Below are 20,541 nucleotides of genomic sequence, written 5' to 3' on the forward strand. Positions count from 1 at the left end.
TTGACTGGGCAAGAGCATAAGGCCAGGTCTCAGCCAAGCAGCTGGAAACCCTCCATGGCTCATCACTGTGGGACGTCCACAATGCTCCTATCTACAGGGTGATAGCAAGAATGTGTGCGAGTGTCTCCAGGGTAAAAAGATGGGGTCGGCAAGATGTAGGGTTCTGGGTATGCAGTTTCCTCAGTGCCACCCACACACGCGCTACACCAACACAGACATCTGGATTTGTTCTGCGTTGCCTCTTGCCAATTCCTTGGTCACACAGCCGACAAGCAGAAGACTCCCGACTCTGCAATCCATGCTGCAACCCCTGTACCAAACTAGCTTCAGAGGATAGGGTGCGGATCTTCCTGGGGAACCGGATTGTCTCCAAGAGCCACGGCCACATGCACATACACAGCACAGGCACTTGGATGGGCTGCCACAGCCTAACATCGCAGAAGGATGAGATAAGGACAGCCTCTGAATCCTCCTCGGTCATGGACATGGACACTGAGGCATGGTAAAGGTGTTTGCTCAGCTCCCAGCTGTGCCGCAGTCTGCAGGGTTACGGATGTCTGTCGAGATCTGATGCAAGACAGTTGTGATGCACTCGGTGTGCCGGAATGGCAATGCGGCCTTCTGAAAGGTAGGGATACATTCTGTGGTGCCATCTGTTGGGTAAGAAGGACAGACCGGGTCTTCCATGCATGAGCACAGAGGCCAGCAGTCCACACAGTCAAGTCACACAGGTGGTTAGCATGACACCACTGTGGTAGCAACTTCAGGGTATTGGTGTGTTGCCACACTAGGGTCTAAAGCATAGGGATGCTCCACTGAGCCTCTGTCAGTGAAGCAGAATGTCCACGCAAATACAGGGAATGTCCTAGCCACGGCAATCAGGAAATCTCAGTGCACAGGCGCGGCAATGTGGCAGTGTGCGCGGTAAGAACATGCTCCGTAAGACCGTCTAGCAGGTAAGAGTGACAGCCTGGGTACTCTGGGCAGAGGCACAGAAGGAGCAATAAGACCAGGGTACCCCAATGGCGTTCTGCCCATGGCCCCAGTGGGGCAATCTCCCTGGAGTGCCCATGCTGTCACACACGGTGGAGATCCACAGTCTAGGATGTCCTGCTGGGTCCTCAGGGTGAGAGTATCCATGTAGTAAGGGTATGACTCAAATAAATGACCCACTGGGTCTGCAGGGTAAGGGTGTCCACACAGGTAATAGGTACCAGATTGCAGTAGCAAAGTGCTCACCAAGGTAGATCCTCTCGGGAGCATGAGAAACACCCAGCATTGCCACACCAGGCCCTGCCCAGAGCTCTCCCTTCTCAGCCCCTCCTGTGAGAGATTTGGCTTTCTTGCTATTGTATAGACTCTGGGACAATAGGGACTGTGCTTCTGCAGTGAGGGAGGCCAGGGCTGACCGGTGTACCCCTACCCTGTGGCTGAACCAATGCTGTAACCTCAGGCTTGTGCATGCTTTGCAAAACCACAAGAGGACCACGATCTCAAAAGTAAGCTTTAAGAAAGCTTCTGGATTGTAATCCCGAGAAGGCTGAGAAGGCTAAGAAGGCCAAGCAACAGTGTTTCCAAGCACACACCAAAGGGCAATTTGTGACGCACTAATAATTTCTAACCAAGAGAAGAAGTTTCAAAGTCCCACCTTTTTCTATTTCTAAATATTCCAGCAATATGGCATCTTGTATCGGAGAAGTTTTAAAACAAAGGATTTTCATCTTAGTTGTTGGTTACACTGAGGATCATACTAGAGACTATGGTGCCACAAGGAATGGCCCCAGGGGAAGAGCCCTGTGTCCTGGAGGTTCTGATTCATTCTTCAGAATTCATGGAGCAGGACCTATTATTAGGTTCACAGATGAGGAAATAGAGGCTAGGAATCATACCAAAACCTTCGGCCAGGAAGAAATTGGGTGGGGATTTTGCGGTTCTGAGTGTTTCCTTTTTTGATGGGAGAAGGGATTCTATGTGATGATAGACTTGGGCCTATGGTGATGCTTTCTGAGTTGCCTTTTCCTGCCTTCCGACGGTCAGTTATCTGACCCCAGTAAAATTTCAGAGGCTGTTGAGGCTGTTTAACTAACAGGGGCTCCTTTTGTTATGTGGGGTTTTATATTCTAATTGTTAGTTTGCATCTGCCTTCAGATCATAATAGAATGTAGCTAAAACACGCTATAACTTACATTGTCTTATAAAAGAAAACTATGTGGTTACTAATATAATTAAAAATGATCGCTTCTCTCAAAGTTTACAGCCCATGTTAACTTTCATTGTAAAACTGTAGTGTGTGTGTGTGGTTTTTTCCCAGACTACCTGAGTGAAAACAAAAGAGATGTAGTAGATGTGTGAAATTTTAACATAAAATTCTAACATAAACACCACTGAAATTGAAACCCCCATATATGTGTGTATGTGTGTGTGTGTGTGTGTGTGTGTGTGTGTGTGTGTGTGAAGTCAGAATCTGTGTTGGTATATCCTGAACGTAAGTGTGTGTTCAATAAGTGAAACACCCCAAAGAACAAATAGACAAAAGAACAGATACAAAATGAACATGCTCTCTGCAGTGGTGGCTAGGCACACATTCCCTTGGTTTGGTCAGGTCCTCTTCAGGGCTCTTCACTTCTCAGCCTTTGGATCATGACATGGTGAAGCCGAGAATGTCGGGAAAGGCCCTGTGTAACTGCAGAGAGGCCTGCAGGAGAGGGGCACAGGCTCGTAGGAAACTGAAGGTCTGAGTCTCGCTTGCATAGATGATGCTTCTTGAGGGGTAGCTCAGTTCTCACTTTGCAACCTGCAGGCTGGGGTTGGATTCTCAGGTTCCTGGGATTCCCATTACATTGAGTTGTGACATAGAATGTTTTTTTAAGAGTCAGGGAGCTGTCTGGTTTACCAGGGGATAACCGGAGGATACAGTGCTCACAGCAAAGGAAAGGGGGGTGCTATTGTTCTTTAACCATGAGAAGTAAACCACAGAGCTCAACAAACCCATGTAGGAGTTTATTAGGGAAGGACAGGGATAAGGGGAAGGAAATGTGGTTGTGGTCCACCAGCAGTTGCTGAGGCTCCTCACTCCTGCTCTGGGGCAGGACGTTGGCCAGGGTCGCCTCCTGAGAGCACAGGCAGTCCTCAGAGATGCCTGCAGATCTGAAGGGGCAGTGACAGTCCACCGCGTGATCTGTACCAGGGACTGTGCTTGGGGTCTCCCAGAGGGGCAGCGTCCCCGGAACTGGGTTGCCGGTGTACACCTTGCTACTGTTCCGTTGGTGTGCATCTAACTACTATGCTATTGGTGTGTGTCTCGCTACTGTGCCACTGGGGGAGGTTGGAAAAATGCCAGCGACTGAGCACGGTGGCCCAACTCACAGCAAGGTGATAGATAGGTATGTACTGGGAAGTAGCGTGAGAGATGGCCACAGGGCTATTTGGAACCAGCTGCAGAGCCAGATGCAATGGTATACACCTATGACCACAGCACGAGGAAGGCCGAAGTAGAAGTTCATGTTCAAGGCCATCCTGGGCTATAGAGCAAGTTTGAGGCTAGCCTAGACACACAGTGTGACTCTCCCAACAAGGCCACTTTACCCCTGATAATTATCCAGGTAACTTAAAGGCCATGACTCTGAAGCAGGTAGCTTTGGTGATGCTGTGTTCAGGGTGCTAAGAAGGCTATCCTCTTAGGTGGAACACTGCTGCCCTCAGCCTTGCCTAACAGTAAAAGCTGACGTGGTACTTTTTTGACATTCCCCATGGCACAGAATCCCCACTCCCTTCTAGCCCCTAGCCCTTTGAGCAAAAGTTCTAACCAGCCATACTGACCAAGTTCAAGCTCTCATGGTTACCTCTGCCCCAACTTGCCCGACAGTTCTCTGTGCTAAACCATGCCAAGGCTCCAACCCACGAGTGCTAAACTTGCTTGCACAGTCACAGAAAGCCCTGTTAGCTTATTTCTACCCTCCTGGCAAGAGGTAGCAGTCTGGCTGGTGAGGCTATGGCTTACAGGGAATCCAAGAGGCCCTCTCCTCCCTCTCTCCCTCCCCAGCTCCTCCCCTACTCCTGGGAATCCTCTTTCCAATAAAGATCCTACAGTATTAGGGCCTCCCGTTTCCTTGCTGACTCAGTGACACAGGGATAATTAGTGACAGCACCCACAGGCTTCATTTGCAGATCTCCAGGGAAGGGGTGACTGCTCAAACAGTGTCTGACACGTAATAAACACTCCACGAGCATATGGTAATTTGACAAATGAATTAGAAATTCATTCTGAGCAGTCAGCTCTCTGTTGAGTCTGTTTCCTCCCTGCCTCCGTGTCATTAGGTATGAGTCTCAGAGCCATGAGAACAAGCTTTTCCACTGGAGGTACCATGCCTTCCTTCTCTGGGATCATGTCTTACACCTATACTTACCTTCTACTCTTCTAAGTTCCTCTCCCTATTCTTGCCCTAGCCTTGTCCCTCAGGCACATCTCAGTGACTGACCCTGCACACCCAGTGGACAGAGGCTCTGGGAAGGCAGTGCCTTGTGCTCAGTGCTATTCCTGCCACAACCCCTAAATCCTATCCGTTCTTCTCCCACAGGGCAGCCAGTGAGGCAGCCCAGGATGGGCCACTCCACTGCCTCAGTCTTGAGTGGCAAGAGACTCTACTCTAGCCTGTCCTGGAAGAGCAAGGACAGGGGAAAGAGTAACCCACTGGGTCAAATCAGTTTGTAATCATTACTTAAAAAAAAAAAATGTCTGGTACCCAGATCAAAAGGAAACACAAAGGACAAAATGCTTAGTTGGTGAATCACGGGCTTAGCTCAACCTTCAGAACAAAGTCAAGGCTAGTGCTACTATGAAAGTCTCCTCGCCTCCTGGTTTGGCACCTAAACAAAGGGCATCGATGCCATCCAAGCCAAGGTCTGCATCCCAGGGAATGAACCAGGCTTGCAGTCTTTTCTCACTGCTCATCTTAGGAAAGCTGTAAATAAAGAGGCACCTCAGAAACCTACCCCAGAGCATCTGTCAGACTTATGTGAGGAGTAGGTGTGCCACCATCACAGGCTCCTGGCAGTGGGACACATTCTCATAGCTGTCCCAACAGGGCCTGTCCATGAGGCCCAGCAGGTGAGCCAATGCCAAAGGTGAAGAAGCTGTTGGGGGGAGGGCATCACAGAGCAAGTGAAGGTGGAAAGGGAGAAAGGGAATTCCAGGCATTTGCACCTAGAGTCTTGTGGTGATATAAAGCTTGCCTAAAGATCAGAGTGTGGAGCTAGCCATTAGCCATAGAGACCAGGTAGTGGTGGCACACACCTTTAATCCCAGTACTTGGAAGTCACACACCTTTAATCCCAACACTAAGGAGGTGAACACAGGGAGGGATGTGCCTGGGTGCAGAGAGGAATATAAGGCAGGAGTAGATAGGAGCCCAAGGCAATTCAGTCTGAGGACTTGTAGAGACAGGATACCCCATTCAGTCTGAGGATTTTGTAGAGGTAAGAACTAGCAGTTGGCTGCTCTGTTTCTCTGATCTTTCAGCTTCCAGCCCCTAATATCTGACTCCAGGTTTTTATTATTAAGACCAATTAGAATTCACACTACAGTGTCTCTTCATGAACAAAGGTTTGCTAGGAGGCTCCTGCCAGGTAACATCCTTAGGAGGCTTCACAGGTCCAAGTCAAAACACAGATGCTCAAAACATCAACCTATCTTCTTTCCTTCCCTTGGCATTAGTTTCCCGGCATCCTCACAGTCACTCAGCATCTGGTTCAGAGTTCAGTCAGAAGAAGCACTTGAAGCCCAGCTCTAACACATGGATGCTGCCCCAAAGAGGAGTTCTTGCCCTGAGTGCCACAGGCTCTGGGTTGTGACAACTCCAAGATACTATAAAGAACTACAGGCTTGTGCCACAGGCAGGAATCACACCAGACACCTGCCCCTTCCTCCACCCAGCTGTCAAGCCCAGATCACCTGGACCCCTTCTCTGATGCCTATGGGCTGTGAATGGCCAGCAATCAAGCAGTAACTGCACAGTGTTAGGCCCAGTCAGTCCTCCTGAAGGCCATTCCTTCTCTTATTGGTTTATCATAGCATCAGTTCAGCCTCTACTACAGACCAGGCATGGGGTTGCATATTGGGCAGGACAGCACATACAAAGGACTAGCCTACTGCCAGGTATTAGCAGCAAAGACTCAGCAAGTGGCTTCTTACCATGGTAAGTGGAACTTGATATTACAAGGAGGCACTAGGTTGGCAGCAGGGTAGGAAAGAATGCTCATGGGGGAGTGACAGCTGACACTCAATGCACACCACTGTAGAGAAGGATGCTGGGAAGGGCAGTGTCCTAGTCCCAGGCAAGAGATAAGCATGTGCCAACGCTCACAGCTATGGGAAGAGATGGGTTGGCCAGGTAAGAAGGTAAGGGAGCCTGGGTGCTCTGCTGGACTTAATTCTGAAAGAAATGAAATGCATAAAGAACCAAGTGAGGTGCTTGATTTTTCAAAGTGGTAAGAGAAAAGCAATTATATATACACACGTATGTATATGTATGTAAACTGATAGTCCATATATAAATTACATACTCTGGGTAGTATCTGAAACACAGATCCATAAATGAAATGGGAAGTGGGGAGGTCAAGAATTCAACCCACTCCAATCCTCTGTTCCCAAACAAGGAAACTGAAGCACAGGATTATTTCCTCTACAGTTATCCCAACTGCTAAATAGCTATTTGGAAACCCAGCATGAGAAGCCAGACTGAACATCTCCAGTTTGGGTCCCCAGTGGCCCCCAGGCTGTACTCCTCGGAGCCATGCGGTCTCATTCCATGGATGAGCAGTGCTCACTCCCTCTGCCCTCGTCACCGACCCTCCCCTGACCACCTGATCACTTCTATGTTCCCAGGGTCCTCAGCAAAGAGAAGGCATTGAAAAGAATGTATCTGGCCTTATAATCCCCGTGCTGGGGACATGGAGATGGTGGGGGGGTGGAAGAATTCTTGGAGCTTACTGGCTGGATAGCCTAACCTACTTGGCAAGCTTCCAATGAAAAAGCCCATCTCAGACAAACTAGATGACACCTGAGGAACGATGACACCTCAGGGTGACCCCTATCCCCTAAATGCACACACATACCTCCTAAAGAGAAAACAGGCTATGGAGGTTAAGAAGTAGATAAGACAGACAATAGCCACTCTGCACTGTACCCTGTGTATGTCCAGAAGTTATTAGTGACTGTGGGATGGAACAGACAATCCAGATTAGCATCTAGCACAGCCCCCCACAAAAACTGTGGGGTGCTGAGCAACCTAACAAATCTCTCAAAACACCTGTCTCCTCATTTGCCAATCCATAACCTTTCCACCTGAAAGCATGGGCCACATGTCACATCTTGGGACACAAAGCCCTGTTTCCTACTCTAATGAACCCTGGGAGGATCATTACAAGCCTGCTTGGTAGATTCAGCAAGCCTTTGTGAAAATTCCTGACACTTAAATCCTGCAGGCTGAACAAACCCTGTGTGCCTCTGTGTTGCAAGCAGGGGGCTCAGACAACAGTAGCTCCAAGCTTTCCGCACTAACCCAGACTGTGGGCAAAAACAGCAAGACATGAGACAGGAAAATGAGTATGGCCAGAAAGGAGGTCCTACAACCCAGATGGGTTAAGCCTCGTCCGCCTATGGAGAAGTCCTCTGCCTGCAGCCCTCTTATGCCACCCTACCTGGAGGTTTCCAGGGTCCCCCAGTGGTTGCCAGCTGTAGTCAGCTGCTTTACGGCACCTCCTGCCTCCCACCGCGCTGCTTTTGGAAAAGCTCCCTCTACTTAGTTCTAGCCACTCCCCCTCTGGTGCTGTCACCGGTTTCTGAAAAGAATCCTAAGGTTATGTCCAATGAAAGCTCCCTATTCCCATAATCCTGAGCTTGGGCCTTAGGCCTACTATGTGGGCCGCCTCTGGAACTTGGAGCAGTGGGGGCTGGAAGCACAAAGGACATGCCAGGCAACACAGACCCTTGCACACAGCTAGCATAGGATACCAGTGGACTAGATGGGACAGAACACCCACCCAGAGACCACATAATCCTCACCTTCTGAGCCCGACTGCCCATGTGGGTCAGGTGATAGGAAATCACCAGATTCTGGGGCAGGGGTGAGAACCTTCCGTATGAACTGAGGACAAAGCACAGAAGGAAACACACTGATGGTGGTATGTGTGACTCTGGTGAGAACGAGGCAGGACACTTCGTCTTGAAAAGTGATCAATATGGCAGACTAATGCACAGAAAACAGATGAAACTCCCTAAAATATTTATGACATTCGAGTGATTCTTTTGAACAGAAGCAAGCTCTCCTGTGCACGCCAGCCCACTCAATCAAAGGAACACTTTAATAAGGCAACTCCTGCAGGAGGCTCAGCACGGGCGTCGCAGCAGGGCACGCTGGTGTGTTTCATAAGATATTCATGGTTCTCTCTAGAAAAGAACATTTTGGGAAGTAGGAAGCCCTTCTCCCTTATCAATCTGGCCATTTTCATAACCAGAGAAGTAATAATAGAGCAGATGCACTAGAAGATTCTGATGTGTTTTTGCCTTAGGGAAAAAGTAGGTAGTGGAGATTTCTGGGTAATGGTAATAGTATCATATATTGAACCTGACGTCATACACCAAGTGATAGGCAGGGGCTGTGCAGTGTGACTTTTAATCTTCTGGGCTCACGTCTCCCTCAAGATGCAGCTTCAGATACTAAAAAGTAGCTCTTGTCCTGGCCTCGCTGTTAGAAAGTCCTCTGGGAGTGCCCCTCCTTCCCTCAAATATCACGAGTATCACAATCCAGGCTCAGGCTGGTCAGACTGAGATCTCTTGGGTTCTGCGGTACCTCCCAGACATCACTGCATTTTCAGCTGCTCAAAAACAGTCTCCACTAACTTCTCTCCGCATGTTTCCAACCAGCCATTCACTCACTGCACATTTCCTGAGCAACTAGAGCTCAGATTTTAGGAGTGGCATCCTGTGCAGGACTCTGGATGCAGCAGAGAGATGAGAAAGAGAAGAGAAAGCGGTACGACGTGGGACAGGCATCCCTGGCCAAAGGACCTTTATTTTATGAAGAATGAGCCAGTACCATCAAGGGTAGCGGGTGTTAGTGTCCTAAAAGATCATGCCTGCTTGCAGACCCACAGCAGGGTGAGGGTCCATTGGGAAAGTCTCAAGACACGAAAAGAACATGGGCATGTGTGAATTGCTGCAGCTGTGTCGAGTGTGCTTGGAGTTGAAACAGCAAGAAGGGCTGTATGAGGCCAAACGTGACACTGGGAAGGAGACATAACGTGCTGCTCTTGCACCAGCATGGCCAGTTTGTCCAGACAGAGGCTGTGAGCAGATGAGGTCTGTGCCATGAGGACTCCAAGCAAGGTGTGTGCACACCCAAGACAAGACCACACCTCCTAACAGTGTCACGCCTTATGAGACTAAGAGGGCCAATTACATTCAAACTACCACATTCCACTTCTGGGCCCCCATAAGTTTGTAACAATATCATAAAGTAAAATGCATTTAGCCCAACTTCAAAAGGTCCCATAGTCTATCACAGTCTCAACAATGTTTAAAAGTTCAGTCTCCTCTGAGATTCATACAATAAAATATCTCAACTGTAACCCCCTGTAAAATCCAAACCAAAAAGCAGATCACATACTTCCAACATAAAATGCACAGGATATACATTACTGTTCCAAAACGTAGGGAAGAGAGTATAGTGAGGAAATGCTGGACCACAGGAAGACCGAAAACCAACTGGACAAACTGAAAACTCTGCATCCACGTGTCTGATGTCAAAGAGCTCTTCAGATCTCCAACTGCACCACACTTCCTTCTTCTGGGCTGATTCCACTCCCTGTTAGAAGCTCTCTTCAGAAGGTATCCCACGGCTCTGGCATCTCCAACATCTTGGGTTCTTCAAGGCAACCCAGGCTTCAACTTCACAGTTTCACGCTCTCTAGGCCTCCGTTCAGGGTCACCCCCATACATGCCTTGCTTGCATCAGCGGCTTTCCTTAGTCCCAGGTGCAAAGTCCATAGCCCCTTCTATCCTTAACTTCAGAACCACATGACTGAAGCTGCCAAGTCCTGCTGCTTACTGGGGCTGGAACATGCCTACTTGTTCAGTTGCATCTTCATCACCTTCTGTCCTTCACTGGCTAAGCTTGGTTGTCCTGAATCTGGATCTCTACACCAGGTTGGCCTCAAATTCAGAGATCTGCCAGTCTGTCTTCCAGTGCTGGGATTAAAGGCGTGACCACCACACCCAGCTCTAAGCTTTTCTTTAGTTCCTTGTCACAAGTTGGAAATTTAGCAGGGTGGGATCTTAACCCGAGGCCACTACTCCCTTTATTCTGTTTCTTAATCCACTTATCTCCTAGAACACAGGATTTAGCTCTATTCTACTTCCTGGTGTTCCTTTTCTCAACTTACATTTTGTATTTTTATTTGCTTTACTTGCTCCTTTTCATTATAAATCTTCACTAAAGTTAACACTAGTAACCACACAACAGAGTTTATACAGGCTGTTTTGAGATTTCCTCTGCCAATGGAATTAATCCGGAACTCTTCACTTTAGCCTCAGGCAGACTCTGCAGACAAAGGCAAAAAGGAAACACATTCTCCACCAAACTATCATTAGGATGATTTCTAGGCAACACACTAAAACCCTTCTCCTCTGAAACCTCTTGAGCCATCTCGCCACAGTTCAAATAACTCTCAGCACCACTGTCTTCCATGTTCCTGCTAGTATGGCCCATTAAGCAGTGCTGAAAGCTTTCCACTGCTTTCCTAACCCAAAGTACCAAAGTCCTAATTCCTCCAAACAAAAACATGGGCAGGCCTATCACACCAATATCCCAGTCCCTGGTGCCAACTGATTTCTTAGGATTTCTATTGCTGGAAAGAGACACCATAACCACAGTAACTCTTATAAAGAAAAACATTTAACTGAGGTGGTGGCTTACAGTTCAGAGGTTCAGTCCATTATCACGGTGGGGAGCAGGCAGACATGATGCTGGCTACATCTTGATCAGAAGGCAATAGGAAGTGTCATACTGAGTGAAGTTGGAGCAAAAGAGACCTCTAAGCCCAGCCCCCATAGTGACGTACTTCCTCCAAAACGCCCACACCTACCTCTACAAGGCCACACCTCCTAATAGTGCCACTCCCTTTGGAGGCCATTTCCTTCAAATCACCAAAGAAATCATGGTCAAGGAATTTTATTTAATTGAGCCCTTCCAAATACAGTCAAATTTCATGCCAGAGCCATAGGAACTAAGGGTTCCCAGGAAACCTAGGTCGGCCCAGCTGTGTTGCAGTAAGATGAGGCATGATGACAACCAGACAGGGCAACATGGAGGCCAGGATAAAAAAAAAGGAGGAAATCCCCACAGCATATCCCTGCAGGCAGCAAGACTGTGGGACACAAGGCTATCATTTGGAATGAGCTCAGGAAACCCAAGCTAATTTTAGCCACAGCCCAAGAAAACCATGATCGGGATGATAGACTGCTGAACAAAGGCTTAACATAGGATCAAGCAGCACCGGCGCCCAGTGACTGGTTCTTCCAATCCACGGTACCTGCGCTCTAAAGGAGAGTCGCATGCACAACTCCAGTCTCGTATCTGCCCTCCAGCTCCAGGGTAAGTCTCACTGCTCAACTTTAGCATCCTCTTGGGACTTAAAGACACTTCCACAAACAACTGAAGTGGAGACAGGGCTAGGTGTTAACTCAGTCAGTAAAATGTGTGCATTGCAAGTATGAGGACCTGAGACTGACCACAAGAGCCCACATTAAAACACACACACAAACACACACACACACACACAAACAACAAAGCATGAGTAATCCCAGTGCTGGGGATCTCTGGGGTGCACTGGAAAGCCAGTCTAGCTCACCCAATGAGACCTATCCAACGAGAGACACAATGAAAGAGAGAGAGAGACAGACAGACAGAGAGAGAGGGAGGGAGTGAGAGGGAGTGAGAGAAGGAGGGAAAGAAGAAAGGGAGGGAAAGAGGGAGGGAGGGAGGGAGGGAGGGAGGAAGGAAGGAAGGAGGGAGGGAGGAAAAGCAAGGAAAGAAGGAAGGAGGGGGAGGGGAGGGAAAGGGAAGAGAAAGGAAGGGAAGGGAATGGAATAGAACTGAAAGGGACAGAGGGAAAACAGACTGGACAGCCCCCGAGGAATGGTGGCCAAGATTGTTGTGGTTATATCTCATAGGGAGCGACACTGTTAGGAGGTGTGGCTTTGTTGGTGTGATTATGGCTTTGTTAGAGGAACTGTATCACTGGAGGGGCAGGCTTTGAGTTTTTCTATGCTCAGGATACCACCCAGTCAGTATGACAGTCAACGTCCTGTTGCCTGCAAGATATAGGACACTCAGCTACTACTCCAGCACCACATCTGTCAGCATGTCACCATGCTACCCATCATGGTGATAATGAACTGAGCCTCTGAAACTGTAAGGGAGCCACGCCAATTAAATGTTTTCTTTATAAGAGTTGCCATGCCCATGGTGTCTCTTCACAGCAATAGAAACCTTAACTGAGACAGTCGTCTTCTGCCTTGTGTGCTTCTGAGCATACACAAGCACAAACATGAACACACACATACACACACACACAAAGAAGTAAAGTTAGTTCCCTAAGGGTCACAGACACACTTCCGTTGATGAACCACTCTATCCTATAACTTGCTTTAAATCTGCATGAATGGATGGATAGATGAATGTGTGAGTGTGTGTGTGTGTGTGTGTGTATGTATGTGTGTGTGTGTGTGTGTGTGTGTATGCATGGGTGGATGGATGAATAAATGAACGGACAGGCTCCAAAACTACAGAGAAACCCTGTCTCAAAAAAAAAAAAAAAAACCACTCAGAAACTTGCAAATCAGCAAATGCTGATGAAGGAAGGAGCAGGCAGAGTACCTGCTTCATTCATCTCTCTCAGCTTAGGACTGGCTGGGCTTGTTTTTCTGGTAAATAAGGGGATGAAATGACACCATAATGTGAGCTGAGGAATTTCCACTTGAGTCCAGAGTTGCCCTAATTTCTAGTTTGCAAGCACACTTTAAATGCCATCTAACACAGGGCTGGGGAACGTCTTCTCTTTCTCAGGCACCTGCTGCAGTGCCTAGTCCAGGGCGGATGATGTACATATGCTAAAGCCCGTGGCTTGCCCTGTTCTAGGTCATGCTCACCTCCATTGCAATCTACAAATTCATTGACCACTGGTTTTGTGGTGCTCACCTTCAAAATTCTGGATAAAATGTGGGACACTGGAATACAGTCTCATGGGGGGAGAGATGCTGCAGAAAGAGGGGCTGGCGGAGGCGAGCAGAGATGAATCTTCCAAAAGCCCACAGGCAGCTCTGATGGGTCCAGCTGAGAGGAAGCTTCCTTCCATGAAATCGGAGGGTTTTAGTAGAGAGGAGGTAACATTTGGAGGATCCCACTGTATGAGTTGGAGGGATCTGGACCAGCCTAAAATCCTTGCTGTGATTATCAACACCCCCATCTGCAGTACTTGCCCAAACCCTTCTTATCACCTTCATCAGTATTTGCTGATTTGCAAGTTTCTGAGTGGTTTTTTTGTTTGTTTGTTTGTTTGGTTTGGTTTGGTTTTTGGTTTTTGGAGACAGCGTTTCTCTGTAGTTTTGGAACCTGTCCTAGAACTAGCTCATGTAGATCAGACTGGCCTCGAACTCACGGAGATTCATCTGCCTCTTCCTCCTAAGTGCTGGGATTAAAGGTGTGCGCTACCACCGCATGGCGAGTTTCTGAGTTAATTAATACAATATGGAGCATTCTTCCAGTAAATGATTTTAATGGATTTTGACTTTTCATATTTTCATCTGCACACAGCTCTACTGCAGTGCCTTCATCCGCCATACATGCATCTACCAACCTGCTCCTACATCCCTACCTGTCCACACATACCTACATCCAGCCATCCACTCCTCACCTGTCTATCCATCCATCCACTCACGCATACATACATACATACTTATATGCATACATACACACACCCATCCATTCATCTATCCATCCATCCACCCAGGCACTCACTTATATTACGTCTACCCACCTATCCATTCACCCACCCATCTGTCCATACATCCTCCCACCTACCTATCTATTCACCCATCCATCCATACAGTCATCCATTCATCCATTTATCTTCCCACCCACCCACTCGTCTACTTATCCACCTGTCCATGACTCCATCCACCCACACATCCATCAGTCTACCCACCCACTCACCCATGAACCTATCCATATATCCATTGGTGTGGGAGAATTGTCTATATTCTGTCAATCATGTTTTAAATAAACGCTGATTGGCCAGGCAGGAGGTATAGGTGCGAAACCCAGACAGGAAGTAGAAATGATGCAAAGAGAGCAGGAGAATTCTGGGGAAGAGGAAGTTGATTTCTCCCACTCCTGCCCAGATCACCGAAGCAGCAGGATGTGAGTTGCCCCACTGAAAAAGGTACTGAGCCACATGGCTAACATAGATCAGAAAAACGGGTTAATCAAGATGTGAGAGTTAGCCAGTAAGAAACCTGACCTAACGGGCCAATCAGCCTTATAACTTACAGAGATCTGTGTGTGATTTTTCTCTGGGACTAAACAGCTCGGGGGGGGCGGGCAGGACAGGAAAACCCCCAACAAACAGACCCCCTCATGTTACAATCCATCTACTATCCACCTATTCATCCTGCTAGTCAATCAAAATGTATGGGATACATGCTATCAACAAATTGTATGGAAGATCCTGAGAACACCTAGATGAAAACAGGGCAGTGGGGAGCAGTCAAAGAACAAAATCAAATTACTATCTCAGAAGTTAAGGGGTCATCAGGAAAGCTTGCCCTGTACAAACACCATGTTTGAAAGGAGAAAGAGGGCATCAGTATGTCAAAGTGATGTGTGAGAACAGGTGAGGAAAGGACACATGTCAAGGAGGTAGTCAGTGGCTGCAAGGGCAGAGGCCAAAACAAGACTCCTAGGATTGCAAGGGACAAGTGTTACCAACAACTGAGTGGCGGTGTTGGCACTGCCGCACCTTGGATGGTGAGAGGTGTGCTGGGAGACAGGGCTGAGGAGGGAAGAGTGGAAAGGACACTGGAACCCATGTGTGGGGAGGATGAAGCCTGGGTGTGGAAGCACAGCCACTAGATGTGGGGGCACAAAGTCAGGGATTGGGAGCACAGAGACGGGGTGGGGGCGTGGGAACACAGGCTCTACTAAATCACGGGGAGGAACAGTTAGACCTTCGGGAGAAGGTACCTGGGTGAGGGAAGCCAACAGCAGAATTACTGTCGTGACCCAGGAGAGTGGCAGAGCCCAGCCAAGGCCGGAACTGCAATGGCAGTCACAGACATGACAGAACAGAACTCAGAGATTTTTTCCGGCCAAAGTCATAGTCATCGGCACACTGGGGATGCATCCCAGACGCAGAACTGTGTGCTATCCTATCGCAGGCCTGAGGGCTCTTTATGCCGTCTAGGAGACCGCCTCTGCTGAGCTCTGGCTCCTTCCAGAAGAGGCCAAGTGACAAACTGGATGCAGTCCTGTCTGGTTATCTCTCAAGGTGTCTCCATGACCTCTATCCTCAGGTGACACATTCCCCCAACATGGCAGAGGTGGCCCAAACATGGCAGAGGTGACAGGGTGTTTGTGACTGGCAAGCCCCCACCTCACAGGAGTGTCTCTCCTGCACTATGACAGGGGAAACGGTGGCTCCATGGGGAGTCCCAACATGGCGGACCCGACATATGCCATCGTGTCAGAGCTATCTGTCTTCCGCAGACAGCAGCTAGCAAGAAGCTGTATGTCCAGGACTGAAAGGAGCAGGGTGCTACCAACAACTCAGGAAAGCAGGAACCGCCACCCTAGGGCTGGGTCCACTGACCTAGCAACATCTCAGCTGAAGCCCTGTGACACCTGAACTCAGGACCCAGCTAAGGGGCCTGGGAACTGCCCCATAACAACGAGGCGGAAGCAGATCCATGCTTCACTGAGTGTGGAGTTCACGCTCCCGTGAGCAAAGCCACAGAGAGCTAGTGCACTTAGTAGGGGTTAGCAAAACGCCTCATATCAGAGAGAGACCAGAACATCCCCACGACCTGCCCTGTCCGGGCTTCTGAAACAGGGAGCGCTGAGTTCCACGGCAGAGCTGAACACAGTGTTATTTGCCCAGCGCACACACTGGCTGTTTGCTGAGTGTGAATGTGGAAACGCTTCCCTGAGCCCTTTAATTCTTCACTTTTAGTCTGTGTACTGAGCATGACTCACGTATACAACTGTCAATCTGGCATCTCCCTGGGGATGTCAAGGCAGATCCTCGGTGTCAAGGCCTCCACAGCTGAACTTCCTGTCCCCAGCTTAAGCTTGACCCCCACCCCAGTCTTGCCTACCCATAGTCTGGCCTCTGGTCACCACAGCTACTCTTTTGACCTTTGGACATATCCTTCAGAGCCAAGCAACAACAATGCCCATGACCATGGTGACAGCCTGACACCCCAACTCCAGCCTGAGCTCACAGCCGCCTCCACTGGCCTCCCACTGCCATGTCTGCCCTCTTCTACTTCATCTTCAAACTCCAGCCAAAACAGCTATTTTCTTAAGTGAAATTGCAAATTTTAACTCTACTTAAAACCTTCCTGGCATCCACTGCCTCTTGATCAAATGAAATGGCTTGACCCCTGAGCGGCCTGAGTCAGCAGATCCTGTGGCTCTGGGTGAGCTAAGTCCACTTCCTCATCTCTCCCTGCAAACAGCCACAGCCCTCCACCCCCCACCAGGGCTGGGAACTTTCAGGAGCTGGGACACGGTGTCTCCTAGGCTGGCTAAAATCCCCCCATCTTTGTGCAGCTCAACTTCAGCATCAACCACTGGAAGAGGCCTTCCCTGTGTGAAATCCCTTTCCTCACTCCATACAGCAAATTACTAGGCAGAGAATCACAAACGCATCTGTCGTTTGTGCTGATGTCTTCCATTTCAGACTATGGGCCGCCCAAGAGTCTAAATGGTGGGTGTCCACCTGCCACACGCTCTACAGTAAAGCTAGCACGAAGCCTGGTCCCTGAGGGCCCTGAAGGCACTTCCACAGGATGGACTCCTTTAGTTCCCAGGAGGAGTATAGTGCAGTTCCCTAAGGGACACTAGGAAGCCAGGGTAGTGGCTCTCAACCTAACTTCTTCCAGCAGATAGATCCTGGTGCACTCTGGTCTGGCCCTCTCCAGGACGTGGGTATCCTCAGGCACACCCATGCTGCTCTATAGATTTCTCAGAAGTTGACAACCAGCCTGTTTGAGGTTCTTGAAACCACCGTGGCAAAGGACCCACCGGCTTAACTATATTAACCCCACAGTTCCCAAGGTCAGGGGTGCTAAGATCAGGATGGCCCCAGAGTGGTCCCAGAGCTACCTTCCTCCTGGAAGCTTGAGACCAGAATCAGTCTTCTAGTCTTTCTGGCTTCTAGAAGCCCTGGCACTCTGTGGATGAGACCTTTCTTGGCCTCACTCCATCTGCGGCCTGCACTGCCACGTCACCTGTGACCCCTGGGCCCCTCTCTTCTGATACGCCAGGTGCTCACTTTAGCCTACCTGGATAATCTAGGATCAGCTCCTTGTTTCAGGTGTGATATGAAGAGAGTCACATCACCCCAGTCTGTGGGAGGCCACCTATTCACAGTGTCCGGGGAGTAATAACCTCTCTGGGAAGGTGTTCTCCATGTAACACAATGCCCCTCACTCACTTGGCCCAAGTGAGTCCTGGATCAATTCTGACATCTCAGGGATGGAGCTCTCAAGCTCCCTGCTAAGTGTGAAGTCAGCGGGAAGAGCCGGTCTGCAGAGCCCTCAGGTCAGCAATGCCGATGGCAGCACTGTGGCTGAGGACTTTGTGGGCTGAGCTCGAGGGACTCGGAGGCCCTGAATTTTTCAGAGCTTTAGAAGGTGACATCAAGGGTCCTCAGGTTTAAATCTTTCCATTTTTAGAGAAGACGACCCTTTCCTCTGAAGATACACGCTGGACAGGCATGGGGCCTCGCTGCATGCCAAATGGGTGGCCCTAAGTAAGTCATGGATGCTGTTTGCACACCTCAGAAAGATGCTTCTGTATCCCTCACTGGCTCCTCCAAGGAGCGGAGCAGTGGTTCTCATCTTTCTAATGCTGTGACCTTTAATACAGTTCTTCACATTGTGGTGGCCATCGATCAAAAAATTAGTTCATTGCTACTTCATAACTGTAATTTTCCTACTATTATGAATCATAATATAAATATGAAGGATATCTAATAAGCAACCCCAGTGAAAAAGTAGCCTGATCCCCCCCACACAAGGGGTCAGTAGGGTGTGCCAAGGTCACACAGAGGTGGCCTGTGACACAGCAGTGGGTATTATCAGATGCAGCAGGCCACCTAAAACCAAACCAGAGAATACTGAGAGGGGGACCCCAAAGCTGAGTTGGAAGCTGTTTGAGGCTCCTGGAGGCAGGAGCCCTGCGTCAGAAGACACCAGCAAGCGAGTAAAGAAGGAACAAGCACCTAGGTTGGCAGTGCTGGGAAACTCCAGGCTTGGTTCATCTGGAAGGGGGAGCAGCTCCTTCAGAGGGAGCCTTGCCTGTAACTGCAGAAGGCCTGGGAGCATTCACGTGTGAGTAAGGCTACAGGGGATAGGAAGTGGGGAAAGGAAATGGACTAGGGGTGGCAGTGGTGGTAGCTTTCCAGTTGAGCATACTTGTTAGGCCCTATCTTCTTTATACAATGAAAGAGGGGTAAGGTTGCAGTGCAGAAGAGGAGAAAGGAAGAAAGAGATAGCCGCAGCTTTACCCTTGGGAGTCCGCATTAGGGTTCAATGGTGGGCTCCTCTGACATACCTGACTATGTAGGCATCAGACACATGAGAAGAAACGACTCCACTTCAGAACTGGTTTCACCAGCAGCCAGGTTACAAGGCAGCCAAATGGCTAGCCAGCCCCATCGTCCCCCACACCAAGGATCTGCCTCAGCAGGAGGGGATCCACAATCCCATCATGACATTTGCACAAACGTTAATACTTCAAAACACACAAAAGCTTCGAGATAGGGTCCAATTTAGTCTGCAGTTGAATGCCAGAAGCACAATGATCCTAAAATTAAATGACATCATCTGTCAAAACAGTGGCTTTCTAATTTGAATTAAGGCACTGTGGAATTTTATACGGGGAAGAAACATTTAATTAGGACAGTGTATTCTGCCAGAGCAAACTCGGCAAAAGCAGCCACTCGGTCTGGCCAGCTTTACTGAGGTTCTCCACCAGCTGTCAGTGGCAAGGACATAGAAGGGAATCCTAGTCACCTAAAAATGTACCAGTGGGGACGTAACTCATATGTGCAGTGGTGACAGCTAACAGGTCACACCACCAGGGACCATGAGTCCTAACATTCACAGGGCATTTCCCAGATGCTGGATGCCAGGTCCCCTAACAGAGCAGGGAATAGTGGGTCTCGGACCCAAGTCAGCAAGCGTTCTTCTAGTAGCCACAGCCATGCCTCCATGAAATTAGCCTTTGGATTCACCCTAGCTTCACCTGTAACCAGAGAGACAGGGCTGCTCTTCCTCCCGGGCTAAGAATTAAATGATTTTTAGTGATGGTGTCTTAGTCTCTCTCTCTCTCTCTCTCTCTCTCTCTCTCTCTCTCTCTCTCTCTTCTTAATTGCTACAATAAATACTCCAATAGAAACAAGAAAAAAAAAGGATTTACTCTGCTCACAGGTCAAGATACAGTGTATCCCAGTGGGGAAGAAGCAGCTGGTCACAACACCTCACAATCAGGAGAGAGTGATGCATGCTGCAGCTACTCACCTCTTTCTCCACTTACACCGTCCAGGATACTAGTCAGGCAGAGAACACCTCAAAAAAAATAAAATAAAAAAATAAAAAAAGAGGCTGCATTCAGTGCATAGCCCAGGCACTGGCATCATGACTTTCATCTGAGATGCATGGGTGTTCCATAAACACTCAGTGAGTGAGATACACTAAAACCTTGTGCTTTCTTGATTCATTTATTTAAAGGAGGTAGGTGTATCATTGAAGATTCTCTCTCTCCAGAAGTCATTTGTAGTTTTCTGTTTGTTTATTTTTGAGACACCGTCATGAAGACCAGACTGGCCTCAAACTTACTGTGTAGCTAAGGATGCTCTTGAAATCCTGATCCCCTTGCCTCCACTTCCGTTTGTGCAGGGATCAAACCCAGAGCTTCCCGCATGCTAGGCACTCATCCTGCCAACTAGTCTGTATTCTAACTTCATCGCGCCTTCCACCCCTCGTCTGGTTTTAAAGTTATTCCTGTCACAAGAAGTAGCTGCCATAACTAGAAGAGCTGTTCCCATGAAAAGGATGCACTAAGAGGCTGCAGCTGGGATAGTAAACTCAACCCCAGTTCATGAGTCTGCACTAGCTCATGTGCCGGACTCTTGCCAAAACTTAGTTCCTACGACTGTATGAGCCAAGATAGTTTTATGTTAAAGTCATAGATCCCAAGG

At 48.8% G+C, this 20,541-nt stretch overlaps 1 protein-coding gene and 1 long non-coding RNA gene across 4 annotated transcripts in view; both read right to left on the reverse strand.

Moving 5' to 3' along the window:
* The window catches only part of Trappc9 (trafficking protein particle complex subunit 9), a 461,504-nt gene that overhangs the window by 227,559 nt on the left and 213,404 nt on the right, over positions 1-20,541 (reverse strand). The gene's annotated exons all lie outside the window — the stretch shown is intronic.
* LOC146891064 (uncharacterized) lies at positions 9,034-11,073 on the reverse strand. The gene is made up of 2 exons (XR_014997976.2): positions 10,974-11,073; positions 9,034-10,598 (listed from the first exon to the last, which is right to left on the reverse strand). It is a non-coding gene; the product is annotated as an uncharacterized LOC146891064 (long non-coding RNA).

This window comes from Myodes glareolus, chromosome 19, assembly GCF_982192425.1.
Source record: "Myodes glareolus chromosome 19, mMyoGla1.1, whole genome shotgun sequence".
Classification (NCBI taxonomy): Eukaryota; Metazoa; Chordata; class Mammalia; order Rodentia; family Cricetidae; genus Myodes; species Myodes glareolus.